Below are 23,905 nucleotides of genomic sequence, written 5' to 3'. Positions count from 1 at the left end.
TAGCATGCAGGCTTGATCGCTAACCTCAAGGAGTTTATAGTCTACGGGATAATGTTACTTTCGTATCTGCCTAGTGATATCAAATGCACTATGTTCTTTGAGATCCTTTGTAAAACCATATGGAAGAGACAAGAGATTTAAAAACAAAAGCAATCCCCTTCCCTAAGAAGCCTACTATCCAATGGCTATTCAACTTTTCTAATGTGTTAAACTAGTCTAAACTCCAGTCTCTTTAGCAACTAAAAAGATTCATCTGCCCAAAAGTTAAGGACAGTGGTGAGAAGTGCCACAAAAAGCTATCTTTGGGGCAAACTCTGTTGCGTTCAAAATAGAGACAACATTTTTATGATTCAAAAGATAATAACAGCTTGGCAATCGGGAACATGGCATTGAAGAAACAGAAAGTAGGGTAACAATAGGAGAAAATGAGAGTTTTCCATGGGTCTCGTATACTTGAAGCAAAAACATCAAGATAAAACCTAAACACTAGACCCGATCTATACCTCAATTTTTTTCCTTCACATTCCATATCATCTCATAGTTTTCAGTACAAACATACCCAAAGTTGATCATGTTTGGCCAACGCACATCTCTTTAAAGGAAACAGTCCTGCCACTATCCCTTGGTCCCAAAAGATCCATATTCTGGACCATGTAACTCCGCTTCAAATCACTGCGACCCACAGAAGCAAGGCTGGTCACCTGACCAAAAGTCCATGAACAGGCTGGTGAACCTAACCTTTGGCCAATGACAAAAAGATGAGCAAGGCTAATAAACCTCCTTCCCTTCTAAATTTGAGCGAAGACACATGTCACAAAACCACCATGAGGATGAACTGTGGTCATGATAAGCCAAGAAGATCATGGTCATGGCTAATTACTAATAGTCAAAACACACAAGGAGTTAAGAAGCCAATTACTAGGGGCAGGTGGGGAATAACAGACTTGCCAATAATGGAGAGGCAGAGGATCGAAGAGGGAGGAGTGGGAGGGAGGGGAGAGGAATGAAAAGCAAAGAGAGATGGCCCTCGCCCTGAGCCTTCCGCTGCCAGATCCCACCCACACGGATTCTTGAGATAAACTCCTTTACATGGAGATACTCTGTGGGGTCTCCATTCTCCTCTCAGCCTGACTGAGGCAGCCAGCACAAGACCCACTCACTCAAAGAACGGCAGCGGGAAGCCAGGTCTACCTGTGACACCATAAGGACCGATTTTCCCTTCCTAAAACGCAACTTTTTCCTCTATAAAAATGAGGGGCATGAGTCTTCCAGGTCCTCTTTTACTTTGTTTTCAATTCTCTCACTGGGTCTATAATGACATTTCACAACTTGCCCGTCATGATCGTTGTTGCCCACCTGCAACCAGATCTAAACCCACCCAAGACAGGCCACTTCAGAGTTCAAGCTAGCTCAGTAAGTAGGAGCAGGGGCATGGTAAAGTGGTCTCTGCCAGAGTACACACGAGCAGCCTCGCTTCTCATGGCTCTATGCATGTCAGAAAGCAAAAACAACAAAATACCAAAAAAATGTACTTTTCACTGTATTTACTTACACTGAATTATTGCTACTGAATTCTACTCTCATGAAATAAAAATAATATTCTTAAAGTAGCTCCTTACAATTAAAATAAAGATCAACCTGCATGACAATAGCTATATAATCACATGGAAAAATACATTATCTATCCATCAATAAAATGCAAATCGTAATAACCACAATCAGATTATTTGACAGTAAAATAAACACTTGCCACATCTTTTTAAAGCAGATGAACCCTCTGCTGAAGATGACATTATACACAGAGCTCCACCACTCACGCAGATAAAAACAGAGCAGCTCTGGCTCGTGTGCAACAGGGGAAGTCTGGGGTTCCTCCCAGGGGGGCCTCCCCATTGCCTCCAGTAACGTCCCCTGAAGCACTGCTACAAAAGATAGTAGAAAAATCACTGTGGCAGATGTTCTAGGCAAGCTACAGATGAAGAAACCGGATCCTTAAGAGCCACCTTGCCAGTCAGCCTACATACATAGCTTAGCAAACATTATACCAAGCTGCCTTTTCTACACCGCGCGCGCGCGCGTGTGTGTGTGTGTGTGTGTGTGTGTGTGTGTGTGTGTGTGTGTAAAAAGGAGGCACAGGCATACCTCAGATATTGGGGGTTTGGTTCCAGACCACCACAATCAAGCAAATGGCACAATAAAGCAAGCCAAAAGAAGTTTTTGGTTTCCCAGTGCATACAAGAGTCATGTTTACACTGTATTGTAGTCTATTAAGTGTGCAATAGAATTGTCTAAAAAAAAACCAGTGTATATACCTTAACTAAAAAATAATTAGTTGTTAAAAAAATGCTAACCATCATGTGAGCTTTCAGCAAGTCAGTCTCTCTTTGCCGGCAGAGGGCCGGAGGGTCGTGTTCCATGCTGCTGGCTGCTCAGGGCGGTGGTGCACTGAAGGCCGGGGGCCGGTGGTGATGTCTTAAAATCAGGTAACAACAGAGTTGACTGCGTTGATAGAATTTTCTCTTCATGAACAATTTCTCCGTAGCACGTGATGCTGTTTGATAGCATTCTACCCACAGAACTTCTTTCAGAACCGGGGGTCAATCCTCTCAACCCCCACCGCTGCTTTATCAACTAAGTATATGTAATATTCTCAATCCCTTGTTGTCATTTCAACAGTCTTCACTGCATCTTCACCAGGAGTGGATTCCACCTCAAGCAACCACTCTCTTCACTCCTCCGTGAGAAGCAACTCCTCAGGCATTCAAGTTTATCATGAGATCGCAGCAATTCAGTCCCATCTTCAGGCTCTTCTTGTCATTCAGTTCTCTTATGGTTTCCCCCACACCTGCAGTTTCTCCACTGAAGTCTCGAACCCTTCCAAGTCACCCATGAGGGCTGGAATCAACTTCTTCCAAGTTTCTTATTGATGTTGATATTTCGAGCTCTTCCTGTGAATCACGAATGTACTTACAGGCATCTAGAAGGGTGAATCCTTTCCAGAAGGTTTTCAATTAACTGCCCAAAGGAATTACCGTCTATGGTATCTGTAGCCCCAGGAAATGTTTTCCCTTAAACAGTAAGTTGGAAAGTTGAAATTACTCCTTGATCCATGGGTTACAGTATAGGTGTTATGTTAACAGGCATGAAAACATTAAACTCATTGTCCATTTCCATCAGAGCTCTTGGGTGACCAGGTGCATTGTCAGTGAGCAGTCACATTTTGAAAGGGATCTTTTTTTTTTCCCCCACCTCGGCAATAGGTCTCAATGGTGCGCTTAAAATGTTCAGTAAACCATGTTGTAAACAGATGTACTATCATCCAGGCTTTGTTGTTCCATTTATAGAGCATAAGCAGAGTAGATTTTGCATAATTCTTAAGGGCCCTACCATTTTCAAAATGGTAAGTGAGCATTGGCTTCAATTTAAAGTCACCAGCTGCATTAGCTCCTAACAAGAGAGTCAGCTTTTGAAGCTTTGAAGCCAGGCATTGACTTCTGTCTAGCTATGAAAGTTCTAGAGGGCATCTTCTCCCTAAAGAAGGCTGTTTTGTCAACACTGAAAATCTATTGTAAAGTGTAGCCACCTTCATGAATTATCTGAGCTAGATCTTCTGGGTAACTTGCTGTGGCTTCTGCATCAGCATTTGGTGCTTCACCTTGTATTTTTATGTTCTAGAAATGGCTTCTTTCCTTAAATCTCATGATCCAACCACTGCTACCTTCAAACTTTTCTTCTGCGGCTTCCTTATCTCTCTCAGCTTTCACAGAACTGAATGAAATTGGGGCTTTGCTCTGGATGAGGCTTTGGCTTAAGGGAATGTTGTGGCTGGTCTGATCTTCTAACCAGACCATTGAATTTTTCTCCACATCAGCCATAAGCCTGTTTTGCTTTCTTATCATTCACATTTTCACTGGAGTAGCACTCTTAATTTTCCTCGAGAATTTTATTGTGCTTCACTTTATTGCATTCACAACTTGGCTAACTGGTACAAGAGGCCTAGCTTTCAGCCTAGCTTGGCTTTCAACATGCCTTCCTCATTAAGCTTAATCATTTCTAGCTTTGGGTTTAAGATGAAAGACGTGCAACATTTCCTTTCACCTGAACAGTGAGAGGTCATTGTAGGCTTGCTAACTGGACTAATTTCAATATTATTGAGTCTCAGGGAATAGGGAGGCCCAAGGAGAGGGAGAAAGACGGGGGGACGATCAGTCTGTGGAGCAGTCAGAATACACACATGTATGAGTTAAGTCTGTCATCTTCTATGAGCGGGGTTCATGGTACCCCAAAATAACAGGGGCGTCAAAGATCACTGGTCGCAGATCACCACAACAAATATAATAATAATGAAAAATTGGAAATACTGCGGAAGTACCAAAATGTGACAGAGACACGGAGTGACCCAACGCTGGCAGGAAAATGGCACCAACTAATGTACTCAATGCATGGTTACCACAAACCTTTAATTTGCGAACAAAAACAAAAACAAAAACCCAACCAATATCTGTAAAGGACCAGGTAGGCTGTACATCCCATTGAAATATTTATAAAGGTATCCATAAAGTCATCTGGGACCATGAAAACTTTCCCAGAAATGCTTCGCATAATACAATTAATAAAAAATAATACAAGTTTTAAAAGGCAGAGAAAAAAGAAACAGTTTGATTTTCCATTAAGGAAACATTAATTTGAGGTGTGGCTGGGGGAGAACAAAAAATCATTTGAACCTATGAATTAAATAGACAGACTAAAATATCGTTGGTCCTCACCGCAGAAAATATGCAGTGGAAAACAGGCCATGCCAGATATTTTTGTTATTGATTTTACTTTAAAACCTTACGGCAGATGGTTTTCTTCTTTTGCATTTTGATACTATGGGGTCAACGAGTTAAGGCACGATAAATATCAGAAGCCACATTCTCACATTCCTCCATAACATAATAGAATTAACCAAAAGCAAATGTGTGAATACTTAGAAATTTGATGTTAACATTATCTATCGGCTCATCCTCCTCCAACCTTTTTCTTGAATCTTTTCATGACCCCTCAAAACCAAGGAAAGTATTCCGTTCCCACGTGAAGCATTCCATGTCAGATAGCCAGAACGATAACACAAAGGAGCATGCCATTCAAGTGGAGAAGGAGTGAGACATTCTCTTATACATTTGTGGTTCTGATTCTATGTGCTAAGCACCATCAATCACGACTTGCGGATAAAGGATGTATGGGAAAAGTGTGAATAGATTATAGATGGTTAGCATGAAAAAGGTAACTCAGGCTTATGAAATATTAGAACTGGAAGGGAGATTTGAGGAGCTACTCCAACATTTTCATTTAAATATAATAAAAGTGCCCGCAAAGTAGTGATTTAGGTGTGTGAGATAATAATTTAGGGAAGGGGCTGAAACAGGACTAGAATCTGAACATCCTATACGGGGAAACATCTTCTCCAAGCAATAGCTCATACATTAGTTCAACTGTTGTTCTTAAGAGCCTATGATATAAGGAGAAAGTTACTCTTGTCCCATCACCCAGATGAGGAAACTTTACAGAAGATGAGAGCAGAGGCACACCCCAGGATTTCCAGTTCACTGTTGGGACAAGATCAAGAAAATGAGGGAAGAAGAGTCATCCTCAAGCCAGTTCAGAATAAAATACTGACACACAGGTGCAAATTAGAGCTACAAAAATTCCTAGAAGAGAGATGCCAGAATGGGTGGAGACACTTACATTCACAGACATTGGAGACAGGAAGAATCTTGGCTAGCATCTATTACAATGCCATGTTGTACCAAAAAGGAAACGAAGGACCAGAGAGCTTAAGTGAATTGCTGTTGGTAAAAAAGCCAAGTGATAATGATGGGACAGCATGACCTGAATACTCAGTGCTCCTTGGTCCCAGCCTTCCCGCTCAAAATTCAAAACTATCAAGTAAAAGGAGACAGTATTAAATGTTCTCCTATGAAACTTACCACTTCTGCTAATGTCAGATGATGACTGAATATTTAGGCCCAGCACAGTGATCCTGATTACCTACCCAGAACAACCACAGATTTCTCTTTTGTGGACAGGGAGGCAGATGTGTGGGCAAGGAGAGTAGAGAAGCAGTAAACTAGGCATTCCATCCTGGTTCTGCCATAATTCAGTCTGGTGACCCTGGGCCAATCGCTTTTTCCTTCTAACCTTATTTTGGCTCACCAGCAAGACGATGGGTTTAAACTTGATCTTCGTGGTTTCTTCTGATTCAAAAGTTCTGTTATTCCAACATCGTTGCGAAAGTGCCACCTACCTAACATTATAAGGAATTTTAAGTTATTCATTGTTGTTGATGTATTTTTTCTCACTTACAGCCACTTACTGGAACCAAATTATTCTGTTTCTATTTAGTTTAAGTGTACTTTGATAGTTGAAAATACCGAAGAAGATACAGAGTAGCTACTAACAAGACACAATTTGAAACACCCATTTCAAAAGTAGGGTCATGGACAGCGGACTTTATAAAGGAAGCTGACTTCAGTTACATTGTTTGGAGAGCCAGCAGTTGATCCACAGAAATGGAAAAAAGAGAGGGGAGGGTGGCAATGTCCTAGCAAGCAGGCAGGAGAGGACAAGACAAAACACACATTACCTCTTACCTCAGAGGCTAAAAATGGATAAGATATGGACAGGGAGGCTTACCTAAAATGTTAGGAATCATTATTTGCTAATAATAAAGGATGCATCCTCTCCCTAATCATTGTCACAAATCTGTTCATCATTTTATCTTGGTCAGACGTGCTGTTCAAAGATGGTTCTGGGAAGTGGCCTATGAGCTAGTAGCCTCACTAGTCCTAGTGGCCACTCCATCCATTGTGCACAGCCCGGGATGCCATGACCTCTGGGAACATGAGGAAAAGAAATCATAGCTACCTCTGCACTGTCATCATCAACGGAGAAGTGCCTGGGTTTAGAAAAGCACTTGCATAAATATTTCTCATTGCATTGGTCAGGCAGTTTCCTGTTTGTAAAAAACAAACAAACAAACAAACAAAAAACCCTAGAGATTGGTAGATAGGATTCCTGTTTTACAAAAAAGGATACCACAGGTTAGAAGAGTTTTCCAAGTCACTTGGGTAGAAAATGGAAGAATGAGAATTTGGGACTTAAACATTTCACTTGAAAGCTCAAGCCCTGGCACCTTCCAAGACACCAGGCTGGAAATGCAAATGTGACAGGTCTTCCCTTCAAGCATCAAACTGTGATTATCCTATCAGGTTACTGTGAATTAGGTCATAGCTGTAACTACAGTTAAAAAGCCAAACTCCAATCATCTCTTTTCACCTTCCATTTCCCCATACAGTAGAGTTTTCAGTCACTTTTCCAGAAATATTTACAAATATTCAGGCCCCACTGATATGAAGGACAGGAATTTAAACAAAACAAAACAAAAAGGACATCAATGGCTCTCTGTCCTCGGAGTACTTACAGTTCCATTAGAAAGGTTTGCTTATCCACAAATAACTGTATCACAGAGCTGAATAATTCAGCAGGCAGGTGAGTATTAAAGTATATGAAATGCAAGATGCTAGAGCACAAAAATAGAGAAATCAGAAAAGGCTGCATGGACTCAGGGAGAACTGAGAAGATCTTGAATGGAGCAAAGATCCCTAAGATATTCACCACAAGAACATAAAGACATCAGAGGAGTACTGGGCGTGTACCAGGACTTGGCAAATACAAATGTTCTTTTGGGGAAAAATAATGGTAGATCAGACTCAAAGGATCGGCTGTGGTCAGAAAATGCAAGTGTACCAGCTCTGCAAGGAGGGAGCTTGCCCCGCATGCGGGGTAGAGACCTCCGCAGGGTAAGCATGTCCCCGTGACGGAAGGAGAAGGTGGGCAGGAGTGGCTGTATCTAGGGATGCAGCGTTGATGTGGGAACAAACACATGGTATGAATCACACATATTTTAGGCGGTGCATAGACAATTTATATTAACGATGCTCCTAGCAGGAATTCCTATTTTTATAAAAAAGTTTGCCATTGATAAAAAAGTAAGTACGGGACTATATCAGGAAGCTGTTGATTTCCCCTTAATCGAGAATGAATGTGAGTCCACAGGACAGCACGCATGTGTGTCTCAGCCCTCAGAAATACAAGTTAAGAGCGCCTGGGTGGCTCAGTTGGTTCAGCGACTGCCTTCGGCTCAGGTCATGATCCTGGAGTCCCGGGATCGAGTCCCGCATCGGGCCCCGCATCGGGCTCCCTGCTCAGCGGGGAGTCTGCTTCTCCCTCTGACCCTCTTCCCTCTCGTGCTCTCTATCTCTCATTCTCTCTCTCTCAAATAAATAAATAAAATCTTAAAAAATAAATAAATAAAATTAAGCTTTAAAAAAAAAAAAAAAGAAAAGAAATACAAGTTAACCGAGCTCTATGCAAAGGCGGACTTCCCTACACAGAAAATGGGAAGGATATAGAGTTAAGGAGCGATGCTGTCCCGAGCCTCACCACTCTCATCTCCACTTTAAAAGCCTTTCTTGACTCCAGAATTCCGCTCATGCCTCCCCTCAGGCTTTCCCGAGACACGTTTCCTTTTTCACAGAAGAATCAAGCAATGATCAAATGGATACCACATATTTACCAATAGTGCGGTAGCCAGACTTCATTACAGAACCAGGACAAATAACCAAGGACTAAGGAAAATCAGGATTGGCTGTCCCTACCTTTCCCTCCCTGCTCTCCCCTATTCCAGTGTGAGCTTTTTTCTTTATGATATATTCCACTTAAACCAAGTTGGGGGTTCTCCTCCCATCAAAGTGGAACCGGGCCCCCACCTGGATTTAAATCCAAAGGACTGAAAGTCGTGAATGTTTTTGAGCAAGTCACATCCCCTCCTACAAAACAGGGGAATAATAATACAAACCCGACAGGGACATCCTGAAAACCCGGTGGGATAAGGTCCCAGGAATGGCATGCCCAGCAGAATGGCAAATGGACAGTAGGTCTTCTATAAATACCAGCTAGTCCCGTGTTCTGTAAGTTAGAACATTACAGGATTATACTAGGTGAGTTCTAGGAGATCCTACAGATAACTCAGAGTGAGGCTAGATTTGGGGGGCTGAAGATGGACCTCATAAGAAGAAAAAGGCTGGGGTTCTGAAGGGAAGCTGAGCCTCCTCTGAGGACAAGAGCATTTCAGACACCCATTCAGAGGGAAAATTCTTAGTCCCCTTCCCATATTTACCAAAGCAGAACTTTGGAGAGCAGGGCCTAGCAGTCTGCATTTGACAAGCCTTTCGTCCCTCCCCCAATTCTTTTTCACATTAAATTTGAAATCTGCTGGCCTAGAATTTGGTTGCCTGGTGCTAATGCAGTGCTAACAATAACTGGCACAATTTAATTAAAATCCCACAACTCTGAACGCACTGAAGGAGAATTCTTTACTAATGTATTCTAACCCAGTTCCCGGGGACAGGGAAAATGCTTGTCTCTCTTCCGACAGCACTCTGTTCTCACCCACAGTGCCAACCAAGCAAACACAATCTCCTTCACTTCTCTTCATTTGTAGAAAAGGCAACAGCACTTACCACCTCGGAGGGGTGCTATGAGTTCCTATTTATTGGTGTTTATAAAGTCTTCTGAGTGTTTTGATAAGTCAACTATAAGCTGGCATTATTCATAGCGCCCTGTTGGAGCTTAATAGATATTCAATTAAAAAACAATGACAACAATACAGCAATATCCACAATTAGCATTAATTACAGCGCTGTATTCTTCTCACCCTGCTGCCACAATTTGATCTCGGCAGAGCTGTTTACGTCTAGAGACGGCACAGACCCTCTCATTAAGGAGGGCAATCTTTGCTCAGTGGCATCCACATTTCCTCCAGTAAAGTTCACTTGCCTCAGAGCGCCGAGTCTTCAGAGGAGCCTCGTCTTTGGCAAACACCAGGACAGGAGGCAAATCTCTGGCCCCTGGAGAAAGGCAAGATGCTGCAAGCCTCTGGGACCACTCCGTTTCCCAGACCCACCCCCCATATGGCCCTGGATTCCAGCTCCCCTTGGCCAAGGTGGTGGCCCCCGCCCCAGTTCAGGCCCTCACTGGCTCTTGCACTCAACTCAACTCCGAGCCATTCTACCCCTGACACTTCCCACAAGTCAAGTCCTGCTATCCTATAGAAATCCCTCTGATTGGAGATCAGGTCACTTCACTCTCTTTCCTAAGGTTATCATTCCCTAATATAGCCTAGGATTGGGAAAAAGCCCCCAAACTATCATCTAAAGTGAAAGAGAAGCAATCCATCTAGTTGAATTAGGGGAGTGGCTTGTAAGACCATCAGGGAATGTTTACCAAAGACAGAGCAGGGAGAGAGACAGAGACAGAGAGAGACACTCAGACAGAAGGAATAGCTAAAGCAAGGGCTATAAAGCTGTGTCTCTATGCAGTTCAGCGTTCAACTTTCTCCCGGGGACCATATCTGGTAGCCAGCCAAGCCAGCTACTGATCAAGAAACCATTCCATCCCGCGCCTTCCCTGCCCTGTCTCTCGCACGCACAACACAGCACATCTTGCTCCAGGAGGTTTTGCTGACTCCTGTCTCCCACTCTGCATGAGCCTTTGACATGCATAGTTGAGGTTGAGGAATCTGTGCCTAGTGGGTTTGAGGTTTCATCAAGAGAAAAAGAAGGAACTTCGGTGATTTCACTGAGTAACTATTTTCACTACAAAAAATTCCCATATTTATTTTTCCCCTTTTTGAAATGGCACTGAGGAAACACAGGCCAGACGGCCATGAACAGGGGCTGTACTTTCCAAACAGTAGCAAGGACTAAAAATAGAAAAGCTTGATTTGCTCAAGATGTTTAGAACTTCCTCTCCCACTTCCTTTCCCCACCACCCCAAGCCAGTACACTGAGGTGGACGAGTCGAATAGTTTTGTTTACGACAGCATCAAGAGCATCAAAAGAGTGATAAGCTCATGTATGGTGCATATTCCATAGATGTTTCCAGAAAACTCCTATTGCCAAGACAAAGAATGAATGAATCAATCAATCAATCCACAAACATCAACCAGATATCCCTCAGTGAGACACAGACTTGGGTGATAGAGGAATATGAACAGTAACCCAGCCTTCAGACTATTTCTAAAAGGGGAATGAACAAGAGGATAATTGAATGAGTTTAAGCCTTTTGAGTCCAGAACCCTCCAGCTGGGGCTGGGACCAGATCTCATACTAACTGTGTCACTTTAGGTGCTTCACTTAAAAAATCTAGCCCTCCCCTCATTTCCTCTTCACAAGAAAGATGGGCTGGATTAGGACCCTTTCAAATCTGAGTCTCTATGATTTGTGATGTTCAATAATTTCTACAGGTCTCTTCCATGTCATATTTTAATTCTGGCTTTGTAATATATAGTTTGGAGGTAATATTAATGTACATGATATAATTACATCAGTCCACAAAGAGACATATATTAAATGGCAGGAAAATGAAATATCATTAACTGATTCATTATAGCCATGATTACAAAACAGATACCCCTGGATACTCTCTACTCCTTATCTTAATTAATCCTCAAAATAACTTTCTAAGAATGTGTCATGATTCCCATTTTGCATGTGAAGATGGGTCATGCACCTGGTAAGAAACAGAGCACAGCTTCCTGGCACTAAACCCTGGGATCATGTCACGACACCACATTACCCAGGCAACAGAGTCTGAGGAAACAGAAGAGACAGACTGGGGTAAGCTGGTGGCATCAGAAGCTCCAGGGAAGAAAGTCAGGTCTGGATTTGGCTTTCAAAATTGGAAGGATTTCTGATCAGGTGAGAAATGAGGATGTTTCAGGCAGCAAGAAGACACAAGGAAAATTAACTCAGCATGGGAAGCTGACAATGAGGACGTCAGTCTCGCAAGAGCCAAGACTGGGAAGAGCAGAGTGGGAGATGAGGTGTGCTTTAAAGGGTGAGGGAGGTCACGGAATACTCTGAAAATCAACTAAGAGAAGAAATTTAATGTGGCAAACAATAAAAATCCAAAGGAAGAAAATAACATTTTTTTGAAGACTAATTGGTTAGGGATATGCAGCTGGAATAGAAAAACAACAACAAAAACCCAAAAAATAAAAATAAAAAAAGAATCAAAGCAATGAGTGTTTCAGAGAAGGAAGAAGCTGGGTTAATGAACAGGAAAATAAAGAGATGAGATCAGACCCGAGAGTCCTTTTGAACCAAAAAATATGAGATGTTGGTAAGAGATAATATTAAAAAAGTAAGACATACCGGCAATGACCAGAGTTTCGAATTTGGAAGAATAGAAAATACGGTGCTGTCTCTAACAGAGTGGAAGCCTTGGTGTAAGATGATGAGTAGTTCTGGGACATACTGAATGTGAAGAGACAGAAGGTTTTCCTGTAGAAAGACTTTATGATAAATGGGACAGCAGTTGTCTAAGGAAAAAAGTCATCACCACTTCAAGTCATTAAATAAACAGAGATCAAAGTTGACTCCATCAGAGTTATGACTTCTACTGAGAGAAGACAGAGGTCAACAGGGAGAACGCCGAGTGGGCACCTAAATTTAGGGGGAGATGAAAAAAGAAGGAGGAGCTGGTACAGGAGAGAGAAAAGGAATTGTCGCAGATGCAGCAGAGGAACTCAGAGAGTTCTGTTTCGTGATAATTGAAGGAGGAAGTGAGGAGGCTCGAGTCAAGTGTTACCTGCCTGAAAGAGGTAGAAGATGTCAGAAAAGGAACAGTCACTGGGGGCTCAGAGGATGTGGCAAACATGGACAAGGGCCATTTCAGTGGAGTTGAAATGACTTCAGCTGATCCTCAGACTCTGGCTTAAGTCCCACTTTACAGAGAGAAACATGGCAGGCCGGGAGGGAAGGCTAGGAGAGACTCTTATTTAATGAATCTGTAACTCTATGAAAATATCTCTCTGTAGTTGCCATGGCCCAAAACTGGTCTCTATCCCCAACGGGTCAGGAAAGAATTACTAAAGTGATACTGTATGACTCTCAAGGAGCGAAAAGGAAATGAAATCAGTCCTCTAGGCACATTTCCACTTACAAAATGGCTTGACATAAAATGATCATAAAAATGATGAAGTCTCCTGAATGTGCATCGTGAAAGACTCTTCTGGTGGCCATGTTTTTCATTTACTTGTTTGATCATCTCTTCGTGGACTACCTAAGCCTGAGCCAGCCAGGTACTCTATGAAGCTCTGAGACAGGTCCTCCGAAGTCCTTAGTGCTCCTGTAGTCAGCGAGGGCTGCCCCAGCGATAGTTGGCCCTTCTCCTCTCAACACTCTCAAAGACATCAACTACAACACTGAAAGACCATGCAGGAATTTATTGCTCTAAATGTGGGGGTGATATGATTGCTAATAGAAAGAATGAATGCTCAAGGATGTTGAAACAATGTTACCAAAAAAAAAGTACTTTTAAGGTAAATCCTTTACTTGCTGTTTTACAGAGTGCTATCAAGTTTTTCTGTAATCATTTAAAAACAAAACAAAACAAAAACAGAAGATAGGAAGCATCATGCTAGTTGATGGCTAAAGAAACTGAGATTTGGTTCTTAGGAATGGTCTGCCCCAAATCACGTATCATCTTGATATATCACATATGGTTCAAAACAGAAGGTGGTTTAGGGCAGAGACAGACTGTTTTAAGCACTGGAAGGAATAATACAAATTATGGGCAAAGAAAGGACCCTGACCACCTCCTATGTCTTCCTCTCTCTCTCTCTCACTTTCTCTATCGTTTTTTTGAGGGGCTCATTAGTCAAATCCTTTACTTCTAAAAATAACAGCTAAATCACATTTCTTATCATGTGAATCTGCCTGTCTTGTGTTACTCCCATTTCCCCTTTCAAAAAACTGCCATAGAAGCAGTTTATCTACCAGGTACCACCAATTTTACTCGTTTTCCACTGTAATAAAAATTGTTATCTTTACTAAAGTTTATTGGTAAAATAAATATAAAAGCAAACAAAAAATTATGGAAAGAATTCCATTTAAAAGGTTTATAAACATCTTCCCCATATGTTAAAGATTTATTTATTTGAGTGGGGGCGAGGGGCAGAGGGAGAGGGAGAGGGAGAGAGATTCTCCAGCAGACTCCGCACTGAGCACGGAGCCCAAGGCAGGGCTGGATCTCACCACCCTGACTGAGATCACGACCTGAGCCAAAATCAAGAGAATTGAGTGACCCAGGCCATTCTTACAATCCATAAAGATACAGACAATGGGGGGGGGGGGAGTAGAGGCTGAAGACAAGATTGCCATAGAGAATTCTACAACAGAAGTCATATAAGAGGAAGAGCTTCCAAATACTAAGAATGTGGAGAGGAAAGTGACAATTGGTGTTTTGTGCCATTCATCGAGAAAGAATATAAAGGAAAAGTAACAATAAAGTGGTGATGGCGAGAGAGAGAGACAGAGAGACAGAGAGAGGGAGAAAGAAATGGACTGACAGGACTCAGGGTCTGATCCCTGCCTGGGACACTTAATACCATGGAAACCTAGAATATTACTTAGCCTCCCTGAGCCTCAGCTCCTTCACTTGCACAAGATGGAGATTATCCCAACCCTCCCCCTTTCATAAGTTATTTAAAGGCTCAAGTGAGATCAAGTGTATCAAAATCTTTTATTTAAAAACAAAACAAAACAAAACAAAAGACTCTCCAAGTCAAGTTTGGAATTTACGGAATTTGCGGGCCTCGGACAGGTCAAATTCACAAAAGCTAAGGATAAAATGATAAGAATAACGGAACCCCTTAAAACTGGTATAAGTATTGCATGCAGTAATATATTGTAAATTATCAAGTTGGGATGCATAAATACTTGACTTTTGAATGGATCAAGCAAAATCAGTTATGCACAGAAAATCTCCCCAAAACATTGGGAGTTTCAAAAATAAAATCTGAGTTAATGCCCTGGGTTTTCGGTCTTGGCATCTTCTACTCCCTCTTTTACCCCTCCTTTCAGATCAAGTTGTTTTGTGCCCATGTTGAGTGGATTATGTAAATTACAAAGGAACTAAAGGATTTGTGAGCCCAAGAGAGCCTCCTACCAAATCCATGGATAAAAAGAACATGGCACAATCTGTGAGGGGATTGTCAGAGAATATGTAGAAGGCTAAGATGGAAGATGTGCTTATTTCCACTAAAGAACTGCACAGAAAGCTATCTCAGTGGCCCCTGGCCACCAGCCATGAACACATATTGTTGATGACTTCGGCTGCTTTTTGAGAATTCAAAAAGATCTGCCCTCTCTCATTTGTAAGGGAATTGATACTAAGCCAAGAGGCTTTAAAGTCCCCAAAATACCTTTCGTTTTTGTTTTTGTCCATTTAAAAATAAATCACTGCTTCCATGACACTTGTGAGATCTAAAAAAGTTGCCTCAACAACTTGGACCTTAATTTTTTGTTTAATTGGTTAAAATGTATTTGTTTTTTTTAAACGTGAAGATCAGATAATATAAAGTATTTTGCAATCTGTAAATCACCATGAAGTTATAAAGAGGTGACATTTTATTACCAAAGCAGTGAATTTTAGAGCTGTAAGAGATCTAAAAAGATTCGTTGTTAATCCAGTCATGCATTTTCCAGAGGGAGTTTGTGTAAGTATATCTTTAGCAAAAGACCCCAAATCCCCAAGCATATAGAAGCAAGGAGTGGGGTTACCAGTGAACCTTGGAGAAGCAAACCAAAGACAGTGACAACTGTTGCAGAACTCAGCACAGAGGCCCACTAGCCCAGAATTGCCCAACAGTGATGACATCAACAGTATACATTTCCTAAGTCAGGAACATACTATGTTCTCTCTGTGCATCTTCTCTTTGAAACCTCACAGCAATCCAAAGATGTAGGTTCCGTACTATGCCCAGTTTACAGATGAGCAAACTGAGGCATGGAAAGGTTAAATAGGGTGGGCACGGGCATACAGCTAGTGAGTGAGGGGCCAGGTGTCTGGACCCTGCAGTGACAGTGTTCGCCATCATACTATGTTATCCCTAGAGCTTGACTTGGTTTAGATGATGCAACCAAGGCGGGCTCTTCCGTGGTGAAGCCCTTGAGGGCAGGAGAGTGAGCTTAAGATAAAAAACAAAAGGTAGCAACACCTGACTTTAATAGCTAACTCTGAGCTGTCACAACAAGAAGGGTGAGGGGGTGGGGGAGCCTCTTGGGAAAGGATGTTTGGAGTACAGAATGTCATAACAGCAGTAAAATCACTTAGTTGAGTTCATCCTTTCTAACAAAAAGTTCTTTGCCACATTCCCTGACACTCCGGGTGACATAGTCATTGAGAAACATGGATGGAAGTAAATAGTGATGGATGGAATGGATAAGCCTGGAGGACTCACCAGAGACCTCCCCACCCCCCCCCAAGCCGGCTGCTGCCCTCTGTTAGCATCTATGTGGCAAGTGCAATTGGGAATCCTCACAGCTAATGCATAGCCTTGAGGGCTCCAGTAAAGCTTGCTGGTCCGCTCTTGGTCTGTGTATCCAAGGGAAACCCTTTCATTGGCCTGCCTCCCCTAATTACACACAGAAGGTGAAGACCAGATGCAGACACCCACTCTGTGGTCACCATGCTATTTAAAGGACTATATATTCCTGATCAAGATAAAAGATAAAGTTTGGAGTACAAGTCAGCTAGGTCTACCAGAACAGCAGATCCAGAGCCACTCCCACCACATTCCCTTCCCTAAATTCAGGTGGATATAGTATTTATAAGTCAGGAGCAGACTATCACTACAAAAAATTAAAAAATAAAGAAAGGAAGCAAGCAATGGGGATTCTTCCAGAAGGCAGAACTACTGAAAAAGAATCCCAGCATGAAGAATGGAGAAGAAATCCAAAATCATAAAACAGGGGCTCTGTAAGGAAGAAAAAGGCAAACGAAAAGTCAAAGTGCTTTTTTTCCCCAATAACACAAGAAAACCCATCTTAGCTAAATGAAAACTTGACTCCTCCAATCAAACAGATCCACTGAATGCTGATTTCTCACCAGCAATGCTAAATGATACTAAAGTGATAGTGTATTTTCATTGAATACTGATAAAGGAAATCTGACGCTTGGATTCTACCTGCAGCCACTTTTACTTAAATATGAAAGTAAAAATAAATCATTTTCAGATCTATAAGAACTCAGGAGCTAGGTCATCCATTCAGGCTTCCTCCACCGCAAAAAAAATTACTTGATAAAGTACTAAATGGCAGAGAAAAAAAAGACCAGAATAGAATCAGAATGTGTATTCAAGAAAGAGAAACAGCAAACAAGCCACTGCAATAAACAAGTAAAAGTTATAAGTTATTAATAATGTGGTGATACAATTTAATGTGAGAAATGATCCTTTCAAAAGAGATTAAAATACTACAGCACATTCTCCAAATTGTCCTAAAAACCCTTTGGATGCATCAGGAAGGAGAACGCTCAAACCTCACATGGTGTAGGTATGGGTAGAGACATCATACTTTTTCCTTGATAGAGAAACATGATTGAAAATAGTTGATCTATGCTGTTTGATTTATTTGCATTAAGAGACAAACACATTAAAAAATAAGCATATGAGAGATTTGAAGAAATCGCAAAGATTCTTGATGGGAGAGACAAAATAGGATAAACACTTTCACTGACTCAGAAAGGACCAACTGCAGTTTCTTCACTTGTCTCTGGGCAAAGAACCCAGAGCAAACCTGACCTCATCGGTAACCCTGACCTACAGCATTACTGACCACAACCAATTCCCCAGAGGACTCGTCTTGTCCAGCGATTCCTCAGTCCTTCCCTGCAGAAAGCATACAGATGCCCTGGGTTACTTGAAGGTGGCGGCAGCAGTGGTAATCGGGTTGATAAGTGTGAAGTGTGCGTGTGTGCGTGTGTGTGTGTGTGTGTGTGTGTGTGTGTACACACTCCACTCCTGATCCCCAGGAACAGGTTTACCTCTTTAAATAGGTCCTTAAGAAATAAGGCAGAGAAAACTATGACATTCCATGAAAAAGGTTCAAATTGCTAAATGAAATACTAAAATACCCTTACGGGCTCCAGGCCTGCTACTTTCAAAGAAGGGTTTATAAGTCCAGACACCAAAAATATCCTCTCTTGGCTCATCCGAACACCCAAGGAGATGATGATTCGGGGAGAAAAGCAAACAGGAAACCTTTGAAATTTACTTGTAGAAAATCGCATTGACCAAAGCCCAAGAACCTCCCGGCCCTGCTAAACACACACTGACCTACCAGCGCAAACCAGAAGAGGAGAGAGTTGTGAAGCTGCTGCTGTTGTCGAGGTCACAAACAACCCTACAAACCAACTAGGGCTTGCTAACCTGAGGCCCCGGGTACAAGGGAAAGGGCCAGGAAGAAAGAAGCATCTCAATCACTCCTTTGGTCTGTTCTCATGGATCAAGATAGGCCTGTCTTCTCAATGTAAAGAAAGGACAAGCTCTTCTGAGTGGATTAGAACTTCTGACCGTTTCGGGTTTGTTCTGGCAGGACTGCCCATTACCTCTACTCGTAGACTTTACAGCCCAGATCTCCTTTTTTTGCCCAGACCCCTGCTGCCTCAGCACACGCTCGGGCTGCGGAAGGGAGGGCCTCTACGATAGGGTATGTCAAAGCCATATAAAGCAAGTCCCACTACCTATTTCTGTGGGTGCCATGAAAGAAGGTGGTCATGGCTGAGGGCCTGAGTCCCCTGTGTCTACAAGTAAAAATCTGTCGTTCCACACCCATGACGATGATCGCACTAGACCACAAGAGTCACGAGACACAGAATCCAGTGCCCGCTATGCTAAAACCAGGATAGACTTTAAAATTATTATTGATATAAGCGGATAACTGATTGATAATCCACCATCCACCATGTACATAAATGAGCTCTGAAAATGTCTTCGTAAGAACAGAAATGAGTTGGCCTACAAACTTTTTAAAGATGGACTAAGACAAGACCATAAATGATTTCAGAGATTTTCCTTCTTCCTTCTCTTTTCAATTAACTCTGGGCATGGGCCCAAGTTCAGTGCAGAGCTCACGTTATACTGTTCTCACTCGGTCCTCGGAAAAGTCACCTCTTTCGGCAGCTTTAATGATCAACTTCTCGAGGCACACTTCACCTATCCCTCCCCTGGCCTGATAGTCCCTTTGCAGGTGTGCCATGCTTTAAAAGGGTAGGAAGAAAATCACTGGGAAGAAGTCATAAAGAGACAAATTTCACTTCCATAAGAGAAAGAAGTTTTTAACATAGGGAGTAACCGGTGACAGGCCTCACGGTCTGTTTTCTAAGGTGGAGGGACTGCAATGACAGCAGCAAATGCGGCCTTGGCCATCCTGCCAGGATGAACTGAAAAGGGGAGATGAAAACCCGAGGGGGCAAGTCAAAGCAAGCCAGGGGACTGGCTCACAGAGAGAGGCAGTGAGGAGCCACCGCCTAGAAAGTCAAGCATAGATGTTAGGAAAAGTGGTCATTAAAATCAGTCACCTGAACTCCAAGCCATCAGGTATCAGGAGACAAGTGCCTGAGAGCTCAAGGAAGTATGCCAGACAACTCAGAGCTGACTGCATGGTGTTTCCCACCAATGCAACAGGTTATGTCTGATGGGGTGTTAAAAGTGCCCACATGGCAGCCAACAACAGATCTGGGGAGGTCACCCTTATAATTAAAACATTAATGAACATCTGCAGTAAACTGTCGATTTCGGAATAAAGGGCAAATTCCACAGTCTGGAATGCAGGCCTATCACACTACTTTGTGCTTTCCTTCAATAATTTTACTTTTGTTACTTTATTGCTGAAAGATCTATTCTCCCCCCAACCCCAGTTTGAAAATTAAGGCCCTACCTGGCCATCAAAGTTCAGGTCATAGGAAACTGTTTCCAAAAATCCTTCTTATAGATCTCCAGCCAGTTAATTTATTTCCTCCACCCTCTACTACAACTGAGGACTCAGATCAGAGTGTGGTGACTAAGGAATAATTTACGACAGAACACCTTAGTATAAAAGCTGTGTATATATGTGTATCTCCCAAACTTGATTCAGAGGTACTGCATGGGATCCATCATCTCCTTATCTTTCAACATCACCTCACCTGCCAATAGTCATCCGTAGTATTTTGTTCAACTGGAAAAAAAAAAAAAATAAGGAGGTCCAAACAAAAGAAAGGGACTTAAATTATGATCTCTAATTCACTTGTAAAGCTGAAATTCTATGAGACATTCTCCCCCAGTGAAACTACTCTAAGCGATACTATAGACCTGCCCATTAGCTGGCTGAAATAAGAACAAATTATTGTGGCATCAGATCGGAACAATGCTATACAGTCCCAAGATCGAGACTCAGGGCACTAGAACCATGATGGCAACTTCTAAGGCTACAATCCCTAGTGTATGTGCCTGACTTACAGAAGGTATTTATTTCATAATGGGTCACTAAACTCGTCACTCCCAAACCTCACAGGTCCTGAGGTCAAACTGATCCTGACAGAAAAGAAAAGATAAAGCCCTCATTTGATTTCCAAGACTCATCTGTTTCCTCAAAAAAAAAAAAAAAAAAAAACTAAAAATAAGAATTTTTAACATTAAATATTTGCCTTTTGCAAAAATGAAAAAATAAATAAAAGTGCCTAGCAGGTATCAAAAATTCAGCGCACCAAGCAAAACCCCAGCAGCACCTGGTCCTTCCACATAAAAGCTTGTAATGCCCTCGTCTGAACGTCAGAGCCTTGCAGACTGGCGGACTAATGCAAAACCATGTGCAATGTGCAAGGCCATCTGATGCAATAGGAGGGACAAGCCCAGAAGTCAAGATTCCTCAAAATCAGGTATGGATTAGAGGATCCCTACCTTCTTGGGACTCAGTTTCCCCATTTGCAAACACAGGGAATTAATTCATTTAGTAAATCCTTGAAGAGGCTGTAACTAATGGCTGGCGCCAGGGTTGGACTACATGATCTCTAAGGTCCCTTTCAGTGCTGAAAATCTTATAATTCTTATAGTCAGACTTCATAGACATTCTTTTGACGCTGACCTGAAAATTTGGCTGGAAACATAAACAGACTTCTACATAAAAACACACATTTACCAGCTATAATTTGGACTTGGCAACACGAGGTTTCACCATGGCCGAGAGGAAAAAGTGCAAAATTTTCTCTGGTGACTATATTACTTTGGGCTTTATTATAGTTCATATTCCAAGGTGGTTCAAATATGGCTAGAGCAGGACCAAGTCACTATCACTCTCACACAAGAGAAGGGCATGCCCGTTTTCTTTTGCCCTTGCGCAAGCTTCCATATATTCAAGAATAACATGCCTCTCCTACCAGATCTTCACTTTCCCATTTGGCAAACTCGGTTTTATTTTTTTCCTTCCTTCTATTTTGCAAAATATATAAGCCAACATGGCAACCAGCTTTTTATTTCCTTCCTGTTAAAACCAAGTCATGGGGGCGCCTGGGTGCCTCAGTTGGTTAAGCGTCTGCCTTCAGCTCAGGTCATGATCCCGGGGCCCTGGGATCGAGCCCCGCATCAGACTTCTGGCTCAGCGGGGAGTCTGCTTCTCCCTTTCCCTCTGCTTCCTCCCCCTTGCTCATGCTCTGTCTCTGTCTCTCACTCTCTCTGTAAAATAAATAAAATCTTTAAAAAATTTTTAAAAAAATAAAAAACAAAGTCACGGTTTTCGTATAGTTATCAGGACAAGGTGCATAGAGGAAAAGAGTATTTGTAATTTTTATGAAAGCGCAGGTTTGGATTTTTCTTAATTAAATCTTGTGGGAAAGCCTTATTATTACTGCTGTTGTTATAGTTACATAGTAATAGTTATAACATCAAAATATCCATATAGCCATTATAGCTTGGCAATTTCAAATCCATCTGTATTTCATCTAGTTACTAGAGGTAGGCAGATACCTTACTTTTAATTATAAGAAAAATTGGACTTAGTGTGTCCTGTTCAAAAGCATGTAACTAGAGGGGCACCTGGGTGTTGCAGTCATTTAAGCATACAGACATTTGGTTTCTGCTCAGGTTCTGATCTCAGAGTCATGAGATCAATCCCCACATGGGGCTCCAAGCTCAACGCAGAGTCTACTTGAGATTTCCTCTTTCCCCTCTCCCTCGCCCCTGCTCTCTGTGTGCTCTCTTTCTCTCTCTCTAAAATAAGTAAATAAATCTTAAAAAAATAAAACAAAAACACACAACTAGGGTTCAACTAGCAGTCAAACATAAGTCTTCCGTCACAAGGTCAAACAAGCTTTTTAGAACTAAAGATTCAAAATACAAGAAAATAGTTTCTATAATATTCTAAGAAAGCAAATAGACTAAGTGAAGTTTTTAATTATGTAAATTCAATAATACGTAAAGAACAGCCCAGGACCAAGTAAGAGCAAAGGTATATAAAGGACAAATTTAAGAGGTTTTTTTTGTTCATTGTTAACAAACAATGACTAAAAATAAGGAAAAATAATCATGTTATTTCTATTTGCCAACGGACCGATCTGTGGCACAAAATAAACATAAACTTGTACGACCCCTATCCATGTGGAATCTGAGCTTTGATTTTATAAGCTTGCTACATTTTATCAGCAACATTTTATAGGAAAATCAAGATTTTTGTAGGAAATCCATGATATGTATATCTAAGACACAAAATTTTTAAGACATAAAATTTTTAATAGATTTTAAAAGATCTAGGCTCCAAAGTGAATTGGAGATCACCGGTTATAACCAGAACGTAATCATTTTAACTTATCAATAGTACAAAAAGTTTCTTCTGTTAAGTTCTCCTATATGAAAATACACTCCCAAGAAACTCACATGGTTACTCCCCTTTCCCGGCCTCCAAATCTTTGCTTAGGTGTTCCCTTCTCAGCAAGGCCTCTGGACCACCCTGTCCTCCAACCCACAGCCTTGATCTCATTCTAATGCACTTGGTATCAATATATGAATTTTGTCTACATCCACCAGTTTCACTAACATGTGGGTTTCATCAGGGCAGAACCCTGTATGTCCTTTTGCTATAAAATTCCTAGTGCTATAAGGGTACAACACACACACAGACACATGGAATATCTCCTGAATGAATGAATCATTTCTTCCTTTGTCTCTCCCAACCTGAAATTTAGAAGAAAGAAAACCAGACAATGGACTAAACCATTTAACTAGTTCCCATGACTTTTCCTCTCCAAAACTTACTATGGGAAACTATAAATATATATAAAGGTAGACCAAATAATGTTGAGTGTTGCATGCACTCAACAATTATCACCTCATAACTCATCTTTCACCTGTCTTCTCAATCATCAGCTCCCTACTCTTATTATTTTGAAGCCAATACCAGACACAATTAATTTCCGCCCCAAATATTTTTGAGGCTTCTCAAAAACATAAGGGCTAGTTTTTCTTCTGTATAGTTATAGTAACATCATCACCCGTAAAATACAACAATAATTCTATAACTTTGTTATTTAGTTTTCCTTCCTGATATGAATAGCATTTAGATGCCTAAATGGTGGCATCTGTCACCAGTGACTCTACGTGATCACAGACTATTCCTACTGTTGCTTCTGATTCCAGCCCCAAGTTACTTGCAATCAACACTCTCTGGAGCATGACACTTGTATATAATCAATACATACTATAATGTGCATCCTTGACTTCACTGAGAAAAGAATACCCCAAGAAGGTTTGCTGGTGCTTTTGCTAGGAAGATGTTGCTGACCAATTAAGACCTGCAGTGACCAACCAGAGCCTTAAAATATCACTCTTACCCATGCAGAATGCAATGTTTATGGATAGAGAAACAAGGCAATAAAAAAGCCTGGTTGGGTCCCCAGGAAAACAAGAAAATGTGGAATTCTCAAATGACATTCCTAAAAAAATGGCTTTGAGTTTCAAAACAAAATTAGTAGGTAAAAGGATTTCTGG

General features: G+C 41.6%; 1 protein-coding gene across 17 annotated transcripts in view; it reads right to left on the bottom strand.

Moving 5' to 3' along the window:
- The window catches only part of LOC113918675 (LIM domain containing preferred translocation partner in lipoma), a 667,221-nt gene that overhangs the window by 351,461 nt on the left and 291,855 nt on the right, over nucleotides 1-23,905 (bottom strand). The gene's annotated exons all lie outside the window — the stretch shown is intronic.

This window comes from Zalophus californianus, chromosome 1 (genome assembly GCF_009762305.2).
Source record: "Zalophus californianus isolate mZalCal1 chromosome 1, mZalCal1.pri.v2, whole genome shotgun sequence".
Lineage (NCBI taxonomy): Eukaryota > Metazoa > Chordata > Mammalia > Carnivora > Otariidae > Zalophus > Zalophus californianus.
Note: the sequence above shows the minus strand (reverse complement) of the source record. Positions and strands in the feature narration are given on the sequence as shown.